The 15,456-nt window shown below is 39.9% G+C and overlaps 1 protein-coding gene and 1 non-coding gene across 11 annotated transcripts in view; both read right to left on the bottom strand.

The window, feature by feature from the left end:
* ELMO1 (engulfment and cell motility 1) overlaps positions 1-15,456 on the bottom strand; it is a 569,594-nt gene that overhangs the window by 293,764 nt on the left and 260,374 nt on the right. The window lies entirely within an intron of this gene.
* LOC116557641 lies at positions 4,007-4,107 on the bottom strand. Its single transcript, XR_004271622.1, has one exon. It is a non-coding gene; the product is annotated as a small nucleolar RNA U13 (small nucleolar RNA).

Below are 15,456 nucleotides of genomic sequence, written 5' to 3'. Positions count from 1 at the left end.
TTAAAAAAAAAAAAAAAAAACAGAGGAGTAATATGCATCAGCTTTCTTCTCTTCCTCCCTTTCCTCCCAGAAAAGGGAGGAAGAGAGAATGTGAAGGGGGTTATACAACAACTATATCTGTAATGTGCTATTTTATTAATAGTTACAACATAAAATTACATTTGAAGAAATACAGCAAAAATGTTAGTATTTGTAAAATCTAAGTGGTAGGTACATCCATGAATACCATTTAATGGTGTTTTTCCCTTATAGTCAAAATATTCCATAATGAAAATTTTTGTTTAGAAAATCTATATTTTATTAATTTAAAGCACAATGAAACTAGTATCTGACTGTCGCAACTCAAGTAGGTTTGATAATTTCAGGACCTTGTGCTTTAAATATTATGGAATAATACAAAGTAAAATCAAAAGTGGTTGTTTGCCACAAATGCAAATGCATGCTTGCATTTGATAATACTTCCACAGTGATTATGCTATCTTCTCCCTCTGCTGTATGCTGGTATGTAAAAGAGAGCTGAAATATATTTTCAACAATGAAGAAGGAAGTAAAATATTAAAGGTGACCCTTGGAGATCAGTTTTCATATTACATTTTGTGAAATTCAACAGATGCCTCTGTTTCTCTTAGATAAGGAATATTAATAGGAACATGTCAAGCCTCCACAAATGAATCTTTCCTGAACAGACCTAGAGCATATATGCAGAGTTTTTGTAAAACCATTCTGAACATATTGGTATGAAATCCTCCCCTGTCTACAAAATAGCATGCTTTTCCTTCCTATTCTCCCTTTTCCCTTCTATTTCCCTACTGGCATTCTAATGCAAAGACGCTTTTGCGAGCTTCTCACACTGTCAGAACAGCAGAGGAGCAGGGCAGTTTGAAGCTGCCGTAGGTGCTGCGTCTCTCAGTGGCCCTGTGTGTTGGAGGTTGGAAGGAATAAGTTAAAGAACAGTTCAAAGGAATCATCAGTAGCCCCCAAATATCCCCAGAATAGCCCACCCTTGAGAGAGTGGGTGCCTGGGAGTCTTGTGCCCACCAGTGATGTGGCTTCTGCATATCCAGATGTCCCACCCCAATCAGGCTATCGGCAGGAGTGAAAGAGCTTGGTCCTTCAGGCCTGATGCTCTTCATCAGGTGAGAGGCTGGCTATTTGCAACAGGTGGGAAGAGCAGATAGAGGGCAGCACAGCATGATGATTGGCAGCACAGAGGTAGAGAGAGACTAATCTGGGTTCCATTGCAATCTTCAATATCAGTTGATACTCTTAGAATAAAAGTCCACCTTTCTAAAGCCACTTCTCTCATAACGTAGCCGAGGTACTACTCTCTCACTGGCTTGGTGTGAGGATTAAATGGCGTGATGCCCAGAAAATGCTCTGAATAGAACTAGGAACCAGGTGGGTTCTGGCAAGGTGGCAGCTGTCAACCATGAGCTTTCAGTCTGGAGTGGCTTCAGCGTTCTCCACTACATCCTGCTGAAGCTCCCTCTTGAAGAAATCCTGGTTCTTAAGCCATGCCTGGTTCCCCTCAGGATATCAACTGACCTTGAGCTCTTACTAGACTTCAGGTATCATTCATGTGAAGTTTAGCTTTCTCACTGGCTCCAGGGTTCTAATTCCCAACACAATTCTAAGCCCACATTTATCTTGAATCCCATAAACATTGTACTAAAGGGGTCTCCTTCCTGACACTGTTGAACTGTACATACCTTCATCCCCAGGGTTTTACCAACATGATCAGACAATTAATTAAAGAAGCAAAAGTGGCCGGGTGCTGTGGCTTACACCTGTAATCCTAGTACTTTGGGAGGCTGAGGCAGGTGGATCACGAGGTCAGGAAATCAAGACCATCCTGGCCAACATGGTGAAACCCCGTCTCTACTAAAAATACAAAAATTAGCCAGGCACAGTGGTGCGCACCGGTAGTCCCATCAGCTTGGAAGGCTGAGGCAGAAGACTCTCTTGAACCTGGAAGAACAGAGGTTGCAGTGAGCCTAGATAGCACCACTGCACTCCAGCCTGGGGACACAGCTAAACTCCATCTCCTAAATAAATAAATAAGAATCAAAAGTCCCCAAAATATTGTGAGGATATTCTACCTTCTCTATCTCAGTGAGTTCAGGACATGTTTAGTCTCTCACTCGGATGGTCACTTGTTCTATTCATGAGGATTTCTCTGGCAAAGAATTTAATAGTCTTTCCTGTTTTCCACTCATTTATACTTTCGGCAACATCTTACCTGACTTTTGGGTGCCAACCTACACAAGCTACGTAAGAAAATATATCACAGTACTTTTGAGTATTCTGTCAATTCAAAATTTATGACCCTAAACCACTTCAAGTGTGAAACACTTTAATTACTACCTTAAGAAAATGGCTAGGTACACTAGATAAGGTGAACAGTGCAACATTCAAATACACAGGAAATTTCTACTCCCTGATGTGTCTGTGTTTCATTGATTGGTGTTTACTATAATTGCTTTCACTAAAGCATTATAGAAAGCCTTCAGGTAATCAAATAAATATGTATCTCAGTTAAGCATGATGTCATCTTCCACACCATCTCAAGTGAGGCAGAGTTTGTAAATAGAGAGGTCAACAGAAAAAAAGGGTGGAGAGAAGGGAAGGAGGGAGAAAATGGGATTAATGGAAGAGGGAGGAAGATAAGAAAGAGTGCAGAGTGGGGTAAACTGGAACTAAGTAAATTTCCTGTCTGATATACTCAATTCCTTCCTAAGAGATCATCCTGAAGACCCAATCGTGTTTCTAAAGCCTTTGAAAACAGAAGAATCTTCTCAAATCCCCTGAAGAACAAGGATGGGAACTCCAGGAAACCAACACACACATGACTGAGAGCTTAGAAAACCCCATACCAGGTGCTGGAGGAGCAAAGATAAACAGCTGCCTCCGTGGAGCACCCCTGCACCCCAAGGCTGTTCTGAAATGTTCTGGCTAGCTTCCTTGCACAAGCCCAGCTCTGGCGCCTGAAACTGTTCCATCCACACAAGGAGAATAATTTGCTAATCACATGAAAGTCACTTGATGAAGTCTAACTCATGCACAGGCTCAGCAATCTACTTTTAAACCTCATAAACATGCGTTTTCATCTCTGCAGGTCACTATGAACTGCTACCAAGAGCACTTGTCAACCTATAAATAATAACAAGGAGTAACTGTTTCACTTGAGAGGTTTAAATCTTGACAAAGTGACATTTTTTAAAAGCTGAAAACGGTACTCATAAAAATATAGAATAAATATATGTCAAGATTTACTCAACTCAGTAATGAAGAAACCAGCAAGATGATAAGGCTGAGCCAAAGGGAGCTGATGGAGAAGGTGTTTCTAGCCTTTGAAAATTTTAGTATAAAATTGCTAGATTACCTGCAGAGCTGGTTAATGTCCTAAAATCTATAACATGTAGGGTTCTTTTTTCCACTAGACAGATACTGCCAAAAATCTATACATTAACATACAACTTCCCAGTGTCTAGACTCCAGTGAAGAGTAAAAAAACAAAAATTAAACATAAGGAAGTTCTCCTGAATAATAATCCTTGGTCAGGCTTATTTATTCAATAAAACATTCCATTATGACATTGAAAGGATGTACTGCTCTACTTTTTTGCCATATTTCCAAGTTTTAAATAATTTTTCTTAACCCATTGGCTATAATTCTACACATTTCAAAGAAAGGAGAATGCAGCTATGATTGGGGCCACTTTCCATTACAAGTACAGATATTTTGCCATTGCTTTTCCTCTTTTCACTTAGAAGGTCATCCTTAAATCACATTTCTAAATTTCTTAGAGTAAAACAAATATTTGAATTATTCAGGGAAAAAGTTTTTTTAACCTGCCACTTAAATGTTCAAAGTGAGTCACTTTAGATGTCTTGAAAAAAAGGGTATTGTTAATACCTGTGAGCATTCTAAGGAAGGGAAGAAGCACACTGAGAAACTAAGACATTTCAAAACCTCACGCTTTTTTACTTTTTCACTTTTCTTCCCACATCAGATGGGTCATGTGCTGACATCATCACAGATTTGAGGGAAGCGCATGTCACACATGAGTGTGAGAACCCAATCATCACGCTTAGAAACCAACAGGAACAGCTCTTGCTTTTGACTTAGCATTTTGGTTGATGAGCACAGTAAAAGTCCACAATTCTCTGAAACATTAGAAATTCTAGAAATTCTATATTTAATCATTATCTTTCATTGACTCTAAGATACACATTTCTTCCCCTGTCCCCCCGCCCTTTTTTTTTTTTTTTTTTTTTTTGAGACACAGTCTTGCTCTTGTCACTCAGGCTGGAGTGCAGTGGCACATTCTTGCTCACTGTAACCTTCACCTCCCAAGTTCAAGCAGTTCTCCTGCCTCCACCTCTGGAGTAGCTGGGATTACAGGCACATGCCACCACACCTGACTAATTTTTTTTTTTATTTTTTAGTAGAAACAGGGTTTTACCATGTTGGCCAGGTTGGTCTCAAACTCCTGACTTCAGGTCATCTGCACACCTCAGCATCCAAAGTACTGGGATTACAGGTGTGAGCCACCACGCCCAGCCCAGATGCACAGTTCTTTCTATCTATTACCAATTCTAAATTCGGGTAGAATTTCATAGTAAGTGGCATCTTTCAACTGCAGTCAGATGGACAGCAATTGCAAAGCAATTTCCATGTGTGAATATTTAAAAATTCAGCATTGAATTGCATTTGCAGAATGGGTTTAAGCCTCTTAATGAAAACCCTGAGATATATCAGAGCAGTTCCTAACCCTATGTATCAACTGGTTGTTGGAAATGCTGGGATCTGTTCCTCTACATTCCCAGCCCAGCAACATCAGAAAGAAGTGTGTTAATATGACAAAATTGCAGTGGAAAACAGCTTAAGAACTCAGCACCGTGAATTTTCTTTCTCCCCTCCCTTCCACTCCCCTCCTCTCCCCTTCCCTTCTTTCTTCTTTTTTCTTTTATCTTTCTTTCTTTCTTTTTCTTTCTTTCTCTTTCTCTTTCTTTCTTTTTCTTTCTTTTTCTCTTTTCTTTCTTTCTCTTCTTTCTCTTTTTCTTTCCTTCCTGTCTTTCTCTCTCTTTCTCTGTCTCCCTCCCTCCCTCCCTCCTTCCCTCCTTCCTTCCTTCCTCCTTCCTTCCCTTTTTTTGAGACAGAGTCTCGCTCTGTGACCCAGGCTGGAGTCCAGTGCCACTGTCTCAGCTCACTGCCTCTGCCTCCCAGGTTCAAGTGATTCTTGTGCGTCAGCCACCTAAAAACTTGGGATTACAGGCATGTGCCACCTCACTGGGCTAATTTTTGTATCTTTAGTAGTGACAGGGCTTTGCCACGTTGGACAGGCTAGTCTCAAACTCCTGGCCTCAAGTGATCTACCCGCCTCGGTCTCCCAAAGTTCTGGGATTACGGGTGTGAGCCACCACGCCTGGCTGAATTTTCATTTAAAAAAAAAAACAAAACTATTTTTTTCCAGAAACTTTGTAGAAGGTGTTAAAGCAAAATAAACAAAAATGTAAATTCTTTTAAAACTATTGGCTGGGCATGGTGGCTCACACCAATAATCCCAGCACTTTGGGAGGCCAAGGGGGGAGTATCACAAGGCCAAGAGATCGAGACCATCCTGGCAAACATGGTGAAACCCCATTTCTACCAAAAATACAAAAATTAGCCGGGCTTGATGGCACACGCCTGTAGTCCCAGCTGCTTGGGAGGCTGAGGCAGGAGAATTTTTTTAACCCAGGAGGTGGAGGTTGCAGTGAGCCAAGATCGCACCACTGCACTCCAGCCTGGCGACAGAGCAAGACTCTATCTCAAAAATTCAAAACAAAACAAAACTATTTCACCAATATTCTTTATAGCACAAAGGACAAATTGTGTGGCAAAGTATAGACACTAAAGAGTTGAGGTGAAGTGATTCAGAAGACTTAAACTTTCTGTGTAGAAGTTTCAGGAGTAAAACTTACCTGATGTGTTTTTCTTGTATTTTTTATATGTTCATAAGATTGTTAAATGATAAATATCTATATATCATTAAGTTCAGAAGAGTTCTTTCAATAAATATATTTTTAAAATATATTAGATACACTCAATTCTTTCCTAAGAGATCATCTAAATAATGAAAGGTGCTGGGAAATAGTTTAACCAGCTAGGTTTCTTTTTCTCAGCTGTACATAAAATGTGTATCTAACAATCAGTGGCATCATTGGCAATAAAATACGGACATAAAAATACAGATATAGCAGCAATAAGATTTAAATAGGTGATTTCTAGGTAAACTTCTTATTAGCTAAAAATAATCCATTAGTTTATTTTTATGACCAGGTCTTACTTTCTCTTCTAATATATTTTAGACATATGGGAAGCAATAAAGAATATCTATCTTAGAGAACTGGTTATATCCCATCAACTTCTAAACACAATCAGTTCCAATCCAAAGACTAAAAATCAACACAATTCACCATTTTGGGTTTTCGAATTTTGTAGTATTATCTGTTCAATATATAAGTAAAGTTAATAAAAATATTTTTAAAATAAAAACTTGTCATTTGGAAGAACATATTCTTGACATTTAAAAGAGACAAGCTGGGCAATAATAGAACCTAGGACTTGTCAGAGCTTCCAATGACCATCCTATATGAAAAACTTTCAAAGACAGAGCTCAGTTTCTATGACTTAGGGTGAGTACACTCTCTAGAGGAAAAGAAAAAGCAATTCCATATGGAGAGTTTTAATTTTAGATGGCTTCTCTTGTCAGTTTCATTTCTGTTCCTCCCCTTCTTTGAAATTCACTGTTCTCAGAAATTCTGTAAAGGGTTGAGGGTGGAGAGAGAATTGTCTGTGTTTACATTAAAAAAAAAAAAAAGTCATCTCAAACTGAAGTCCTCCTCTGAGCACTTAAGATATTTCAAGAAAAGGAATTTACTCTCAATATTTCTCTGAACACAAGAAAGTCTAAGTGAGACATTTCAAGGCGTCTCTCATTTCATTTCCTTCCTCATTCCTATCCAAAAGGCCAAAACACCAAAACCAGCTTATTACATTATTCTTGCTATTCTTTCACAGACTTCATCAGCTGAATGCAGAAAAGGTAAGATTTGATGCAACAATTTGTAAATAGAGGAGTTAAGCTGTTATCAGAAGGTACTAGCAGCCTAGAACAGGATATTAGAGTCTACGGCTAGTAGTCAAAGGGCTTGTCTCAGGTGACTACATTGCCGACCACACCAGAAACAGAACTCAAGCCAACCACTCGATTACCAAGTAGTGCATTTATGTTATGCTGAGAAGGAAAACTGCCATCTTCATTACAACATTGAAGCTAAAAAAAATTTGTTCCACGTATGCATGTAAGTATTGCATGCTTGATACAGCAAACAGAGGTTTCCATTGACTATTTTCATTGAGTCCAAATTTCCCATCACTGGCAGACGGCTCTTACTCATCTCAGCAAGCTCGTAGCAGACTGACTGTCTACTGTGCAAGTAGAAGGGAGCAGGGAACTCGGATCCACAAACAATGAGAAAATTGAGTTGAAATGGTTATGTAAGAACCTTCTGTTACAGTAAACAATTTTCACAAGACCTGACTTTTCTCTTCAATGAAATGTGAAATAGCATTTCCTGTATCTTAACTTCATCTGCCTAATAAAGTGTTTCTAAAAGGATTACATCACCTGCAACCATACAGAATTTAAGGTAAACTCATTTAACTCCAGAGATGCGCTCGTTGAAATTGGATTTAGAGACTATGTGATATCCCAGTATTCTCTGTCCTGGCCAGTATGGGCCAGAACTTGGGACGACTGCAGGCCACTTCTTATTCATGCTACACCATCTTCTGGCCCTGAGTTACCATGTGAGGTTCCAAGAGAAAGGACCATTGAGGGAGTACAAGCCAAGTCACAGAGATCCCCATCAATGGAAGGAAGCGATGGAGTGGATGGCCCAAAACTCCTATTAATTTGCCTTTGAATGTTATTTCAAATCTGCCTTGGAATATACATTGGACCAATTATAAAGGAATTTATTTCAAATTAAGGAGTGAAGCTACATTGCAAAAGCACAGATAGCTCCTAGCCCATGTTGCTGTTTTTGAGTGAATAACTAAGTCAGTGAGCTTGAAGGGGGTTCAGCACAGCCCAAGTTTTCCCTCTCTCTGACCTTCTCCTCCAGCCTCACGGCAGCATCTTGCACAGGTGTAACCCAAAACATAAACCCAAGGTAAAATCCTTGTTGATCAAAACTTGTTAAACTCAAAACTTATGTAGAGAAAAGAAATATTTTTCTTTTTAAAAGGCATCTCTTTCCCCTCCAGGCTCCACTGAGAACCACCACCCCAAACCTGAAAGCCCAAAACAGACAGTGCCTGCTCGGTCAGTTTAAGTGAGGTTAGACAGAGATAAACCACATGGTGGTGGCTCCTCCAAGCCCCAGCAATTCCAGGAATCACTACTGAATCCATGGCCACGTCAGCCCATCTTCTGGTGAAGCTAACATCATCTGGCTTGTGTCCTGAATAATACCTTAGTGATTATCGGAAGATCACTGATACTCAGCCCTGCTCTCTGTGCCCTCAATCTGTCTAAACCACCTCATCAAATTCCCTAACGTAGTAAATGAAACCATGATTGAGGGGTTTAAATCTTTAGTCTTGTACCCCTCCCCATTCTACCCAGCTTATTTTACACATTTCAAGCAAATGAGAGTTAATACCTTCCCCACTGCCTTCTTCCTATAAAGGTGCCCAGCAGTCAAGTCACATTTTCGTTAATCACTGCACAACACCGAAGCCATGAAAAAGACGGAATTCACTGCAACACTCATTCAAGGAGGCCAACCTACTTCACTATGAATCTCTGTTCACTGTGTTTGGGGTTTAGAGAACTCTATTTAGAAGTCTAGTTTAATCAACAAAAATTAAGCCCCCTAAGATTCAGCTGAAAAACATATTAAAATGTTTTCTGATGATTTCTAAACAGCCGACACAGGCACTATGCCTCAAGAGGAAAGGGTCAGTTTGCCCCTGGGCTCCTGGACATATTAGCGTAAAGCTTCAGAACTCATCAGCCATCTGTATCGAGTGGCTATCTGAGGATGCATGTCAGAGCTTTTATAATCCAGCATTCAGCAAATGAGCTTAAATGTCACTCCTGGCTAGATATCCAGGCATTCCCCGTGCCCACTAGGCCCCATGGGTACAACAAACTCCAGGCACGAGTACATGATGCTATTCATTGAACGGCATTCACTTTATGATCTGTGGCTGGCACACAGTTAATTACATGGCAAGGAGAGGTCAATATCAGGCTAAAATAGAACCCAGCTGTCCCACAATATAATCATGTCCACCTGAGACACTGAGCCATCACCCTTAAATCATTTGTAAGCACTAACTTCCATAGCCTCTCTTCCATCAATAAGCCACAATTGCAGTCCCTGAATCCTGCAGTTTTTCAGCATAAACTGACATTTTCTTAGCACACTCTCAATTTAAAACCTATTTTCCCCAATAAAAGAGGAAAGGGGTTAAGAATGGCAAAAAAAAAAAAAAAATCAATGAGGAAGTGGGATCTAAGATGAAGTGAAGGGAGCAGACAGAAAGGTGATATAGAAAAAAAGAAGTGGGAGGAAAATGAGGAAGGAAGGAAAAGAAAAGAGAAACAGCATTTGAAACGCTGCAAAGAGACAAAGACCGGGGGAATAATAAGGAGACAAAGAGAAAGAGTGAAAGAAAAATAGGTTGGGTACTTGGTGAGATGAGCATATTAATAGTGTTTGTTCCTTCCCAGTTTTTAATACGGGCTTCAGAGCAAGCTGTTCACTACTTTCAACACCTTGTGCAATGCAATTTAGTCACTACCAAATCTCTTTACATTTGTCTGCAAATTTTCAATGTCCAATTGGAACGGCATGATCATAGTAATGCACCACAGAAGGTATTGTCAGGCCACAGTCAGTCCTCCCCTTAGAAAACCACATAACAGTTGAGACTGGCAGCCCACCATGGACTTATACCCAGGGTCATCTTCCAATAGGTTTCTTAACCCTGTAGGGACACTTCACTTTCATTCTTCCCCATGCCCAGCTCAAAACCCAACAGGTCAAGCACAGTGGCTCACTCCTGTAATTCTAGCACTTTGGGAGGCGGACGGATTGCGTGAGCTCAGGAGACCAGCCTGGGAAACATGGTGAAATCTCATCTTTACTAAAAATACAAAAAATTAGCAGGGTGTGGTGATACACGCCTGTAATCCCAGCTACTTGGGAGGCTGAGGCACCCAAATCGCTGGAACCCAGGAGGTGGAGGTTGCAGTGAGCTGATATATCATACCACTGCATTCCAGCCTGAGAGACAGAGTGAGACTGTCTCAAAGAAAGAAAGAAAAAAAAAAAACAACAACAAACGACTCATGATCGATTTAGAATGGACAATCTCTGTTCTCAGTGTAGAACAGTTACTTTTAGTTCCAAGTTGGACTGCAATGCTTGAAAATGATTTTCACAGCAGCATAAGATTCAGATTAGACATAAGAGAGAACTTTCAAGTGATGTTTGGAATGACATACAGGAGATCATGGCTGGTTCTACAATAGTCTTTGGATATAGCTGAGAATATATTGTCATTTACTGGAGATAATAATTTCAGTATAGACTACAGTAGGCTAGACAAATTAATTTCAGAATGGCCTTTAACATCTCAACAATTTCCCAAGCTCCCCAAAGGCTCATCCACTGTTATACTTTCACTGTTCACTGTCATTTCCTAGAAGAGCTTCCGCAGAATATTAACATTTCACAGAAAAGAACTGCTTTCTTATCATCACCTCCTCCCTATGCATTGACAAAGCACTTTGTTATAAATGGCAGTATGCTAAAAACAGTCACAAATAAAACAACAAGAAGCAAGATGCAGCCTAAGAACCATGAAAACCTTCAAACACTTTGGTCTATCCCAGTGAGATAACTGAAAAGGAAAGAGAAAGCTGTAAGAATAAAAATATACAATGCAATACTGTTTAGAGAAATACTGGAACATTGAATGTCCGTAATTAAAAATATCAAAATACATACAATGCACCAACTCAATGGAATAAACAGCCATACAAGTAATTGTGGCTTAACAATATGAAAAAGTGCTTGTGAGGTGATGCTTCAAGTAAAATACAGAATAATCTCTTCTCTCCTACTGCAATTATTTGACCATGTACAAAATGACCCAAAACTGGAAGGAGTCAAAAGACAAAAATATCAGATGCACTGTAATGGAAACACAGAACTGATTTTCTTTTATTTCTGTATTACTTTTATACTGATGTTGGTGCAGTAAACAAAAGTTAGAAGAAAAAGGAAAGAAAAGGAAAACGCAGTTATAACTTTTAGAAGAATCTACAATCCATATCAGACATTGACATAGACCAATATGGAAGTCACAGTTCAATGAAAAAGTATGGATACGGTGTAGCCTTTAAAAATGCCTAGGAAGGACTGTAGATGTATCTTCCAGTGGGAACAGTGACCTATGCAGAAATGGACGTTGTATGTTACAAGCTTGGTAAAAGGTGGGAGGAAGAGTTCCCAGTGGAACTAAAATTAAGAGCTTCAAGGAATTGAAAGAGACTACCTTTCCATTAGACACTCTCAGAATCGGAACTCTAAACATAGAATGTTCTAGCGGAAGATTGTCAAATACAGCAAATCTGAGATTTTATTTTCTCTGCCCTGTCACAAAAACGTTCTGCACATAGTAGCTTATAAAACGCATGACATTCCACTCTGTGTCAGTGGTTGCCAAACACATTCACACATAAAGCAAAAAATGCTAGCAATTAAAAACATCATAAGCACAAAGTACAAAGAAGTAGCATGGGAACAGTGCTTCCTTCAATGGTTCTCAAACTTCAGAGCTAATTAAATTTCTTTGTTTTCCCCAATTGGAAGCATAGGTAATTAGTGATATTCAAGTTACAGCACAATCACTTAAAATGTGTTCTGAGAATAATTTGAATTAAATCTTAGGAAATAAACAAAAGTGGCCTTCCTTCTGAAGAACTGACTTTATTTTTAAAACTATTTGTGTTTGTTTTCCTTTGTTATGTGTTGGATTTCATTCCTGTCACTCTGTATTTAAAAGGAAACTACTTAAAGCTGTCTAATTTAGTGTCTAACTAATGAGAGAAAGCTAAAGAGTGATTGCTCCAGCTGCTAGGTGGTCATGGATTGATTTTTTAAGATTTGTGGATTACTCTGGCCCTTCTTTTCCTTGACTCATTGTCTACTATGTGGTATATACTGTAACCTACAGAGCTCAAAAGTGAAAGGAAATTAGATAAAATCTATATCTACGTACTTCTGTATTTGAAGGGGAGGTTTAAATTATGGATTGAAATCACCTTTCTAAAATATTCACAAATCAATGATCCTCCCCAAAACTCAAGACAGCCAATGCATGATTCAGGAGGGAGTTAAGCACTGGGGAACTTCCTATGATGGTTAATTTTACATGTCAACTTGCCCGAGCCAAGGAACACCCAGATAACTGGTGAAGCGTTAACTCGGAGTGTCTGTGAGTGTGTTCCTGGGACAGCTTAGTAGTATATTAGTCCGTTCTCACACTGCTGATAAAGACATACCCAAGGCTGGATAATTTATAAAGAAAAAGAGGTTTAATGGACTCACAGTTCCACATGGCTGAGGAGGCCTCACAATCATGACGGAAGGTGAAAGGCATGTCTTACATGGCAACAGGCAAGGAGAGAATGAGAACTAAGTGAAAGGGGAAACCTCTTATAAAACCATGAGATCTCAAGAGACTTACTCACTATCACGAGAACAGTATGGGGAAACCACCCCCACAATTCAATTATCTCCCACCAGGTTGCTCCCATGGGAGTACATGGTGAATTACGGGAGCTTCCCATAATTCCCAGCTACTCAGGAGTTTGATACAGAAGAATCACTTGAAACCGGAGGGCAGAGGTTGCGGTGAGCCGAGATCGCACCACTGCACTCCAGCCTAGGTGACAAGAGTGAAACACCATCTAGAAAAGAAAAAAAAAGGGAAAAAAGAAAAGAAAGAAAGGCAATAGATAATTTTTTCTTAGAGGGAACAGACAGGGGAGGTGAATTTTGTTCATGTGGCTTAAAAGTAATCCAAATTTAATCTAAATATGTTTACTTAGAGCTCTTTCAACCTTAAAAACAAAACACAAAATATTTTAGGAAAAGCCGAATTACCAAAAATACATGTGAATGGGGAAAGGAGAAACAAAGAGCTGGGAAAGGCTGGCTACGGGGATGACAGAAAACAGTGGAAAGGCAGAATCACTGCCTTGGATCTGCTGCTAAAATCATCTGTAAAATGATAATATAAGTACACAAAAGAAATCAGCAACATATCAAAATTGAGATTATCAATTTATTCTCAAGGTAGCAAGATGCTTTTGCTTGGCAGAGGGAAGTTACATGGCGAGGTAAAGGAAAGGATTCATCCTTCCAGGCAAGGTGTGCAGGAGAGCAGTAGGCAGCCTGGGGAATTTTTCACCATGCTATAGAAGACTAACTTCCTTATCTCAACAACTTACATCATAAATTGTCATTTTCCTCACTCAGCACTTGACAAGTGAATGAACACACAGCAAATTCCATGTGGCCACACAATATCGAAGAACGATTTTAACGCAAAGGGCTGCACAACGTGCTTCTGCATCCCCATCTCCCGGTCTCGAAGCCATAAACCTCCCATTCAATGACTCCTGAAACTAAAGGAATAGGGGCAGATTTTCCATGGCCTTCAGGAAACTGACCCTCATATCACTACAGCCCATAGAATTGGGACAGCTTTACAATGTAAGACTAAAAAATGCCATCTCCACACAATCACTCCTAAATTTAGCATGTGGAAATCAGGACCCATTTTTCTTTAGAAGGGAGATGATATATAAGAACTTGAATCTAATCACGAAAAGCATTTGACAAATCCAAATTGAGAGACAATGCACAAAACCATGGTTTGTACTCTCCCAGAAACGTAAGGTCAAAGAACACACAGAAAGGCAGAAGCGCCATTCCAGATCAAAGGAGAGCACAAACAACGACAACTAATTCCACACAGGAGGGAGGACTGGATCTTGGTCCAGGAAAGAAAACGTATAAAGAAAACGTGATGAATTTTGAGTAATGACTGTGGATTAGGCAATAGGATTGTATTAATGTTAAATTTCCAGGTTTTTATCATTGTACTAAGGGGCCATATTTGGAAATACATACTTACTAAAGTATTTAGTGTTAAAGGGGTACAATGTCTCCACCATGCTCTGAAGCCTTGAGGGGAGCGGAAATGTGTGTACACACATACACAGGCATGCACATGCACACACGCACACACACACACACACACACACACACACAGATGAGTATGTGATGCTCAGAGAGGTTAAGTAATTTGCCCAAGGTCACACAGCTAGTAAGTGCCTAAATTGAGGTTTGATTGCAGGTCAACTGACTCTAAACTCAGTACTTTGAACAGTGGCCTGGGAGGTCATGGTCAGTGCTACCCACAAACCATGGCCTCCGATTACTACCATCTTTCTTCAGAAAATATGGTGTAACTTACAGTTGAAACAGACATTGCTGAGCACTGCATCCCCAGCAAAGGAAATAGTTATTTTCTCAGTAGAGAAAAGAACACAAAATACACATAAAGCATCTGCTTATAAAGTACCACATATTTCAAACGTGTATGCCAACATAGAAGATGTATTTCCTCACTCTAATTGTCCCCCTCTCAAATAAGAAAATAAAATTGAAAACACATTTGCATCCATTTGGCCCAAACTTGGATGATCAGGCTTGGAAGGTAAAAGATGACCAGCTAAGGGATGGGGTTTGGTGGGAGCTTCCCACAGCCCCGAGGCTCTTCAGTCCAAAGCCATGGGAAGGTGCTGCCCCCTGGTGACGATGTGAGGTAATCAGCTCAGCACAGTGAAGACTAGAGCTTCACACTCCCAGAGTTTGACAACATTGGCGGAGTTTTATATACTGGCAGATACGGTAGGGCAGGTTCTAAGCAATCACTCAATCACAATCCCACCCCATTCACTTGCACTTAAATGCGCTCTTGAGGCAAGGAGAGAAAATGGCAGCGGAACAGCTCTCAGCACATTTAAGGTGGGAAAAGGCTAAAAACGACAACATAGGAAGGTAAATAGACCATGTGTGCTCTTGTGCTCTCTCTCTTCCTCTTCCTCTCTTTCTTTCTCTTTCTCTCTCCCTCCTCCTCCTCCTCTCTCTCTCTCTCTCTCTCTCTCTCTCTCTCTCTCTCTCAGCACTTTTTCATTTGCATTCCTGAGTTCTTGTAACCTTTTACTTAGCAGTTTGGTTTAGAGTAAATAAAATTTAAAAGCCCAGAGGCTTAGGAATGACACAATAATTGCTGAATTTTGGTGTCCCTTCTTAC

The sequence above is a fragment of the Sapajus apella genome, unplaced genomic scaffold (genome assembly GCF_009761245.1).
Source record: "Sapajus apella isolate SASKATOON/1434 unplaced genomic scaffold, GSC_monkey_1.0 scaffold19, whole genome shotgun sequence".
NCBI classification, from domain to species: domain Eukaryota; kingdom Metazoa; phylum Chordata; class Mammalia; order Primates; family Cebidae; genus Sapajus; species Sapajus apella.
The sequence above is the reverse complement of the archived record's forward strand: the minus strand, read 5'-3'. Positions and strand labels throughout refer to the sequence as shown.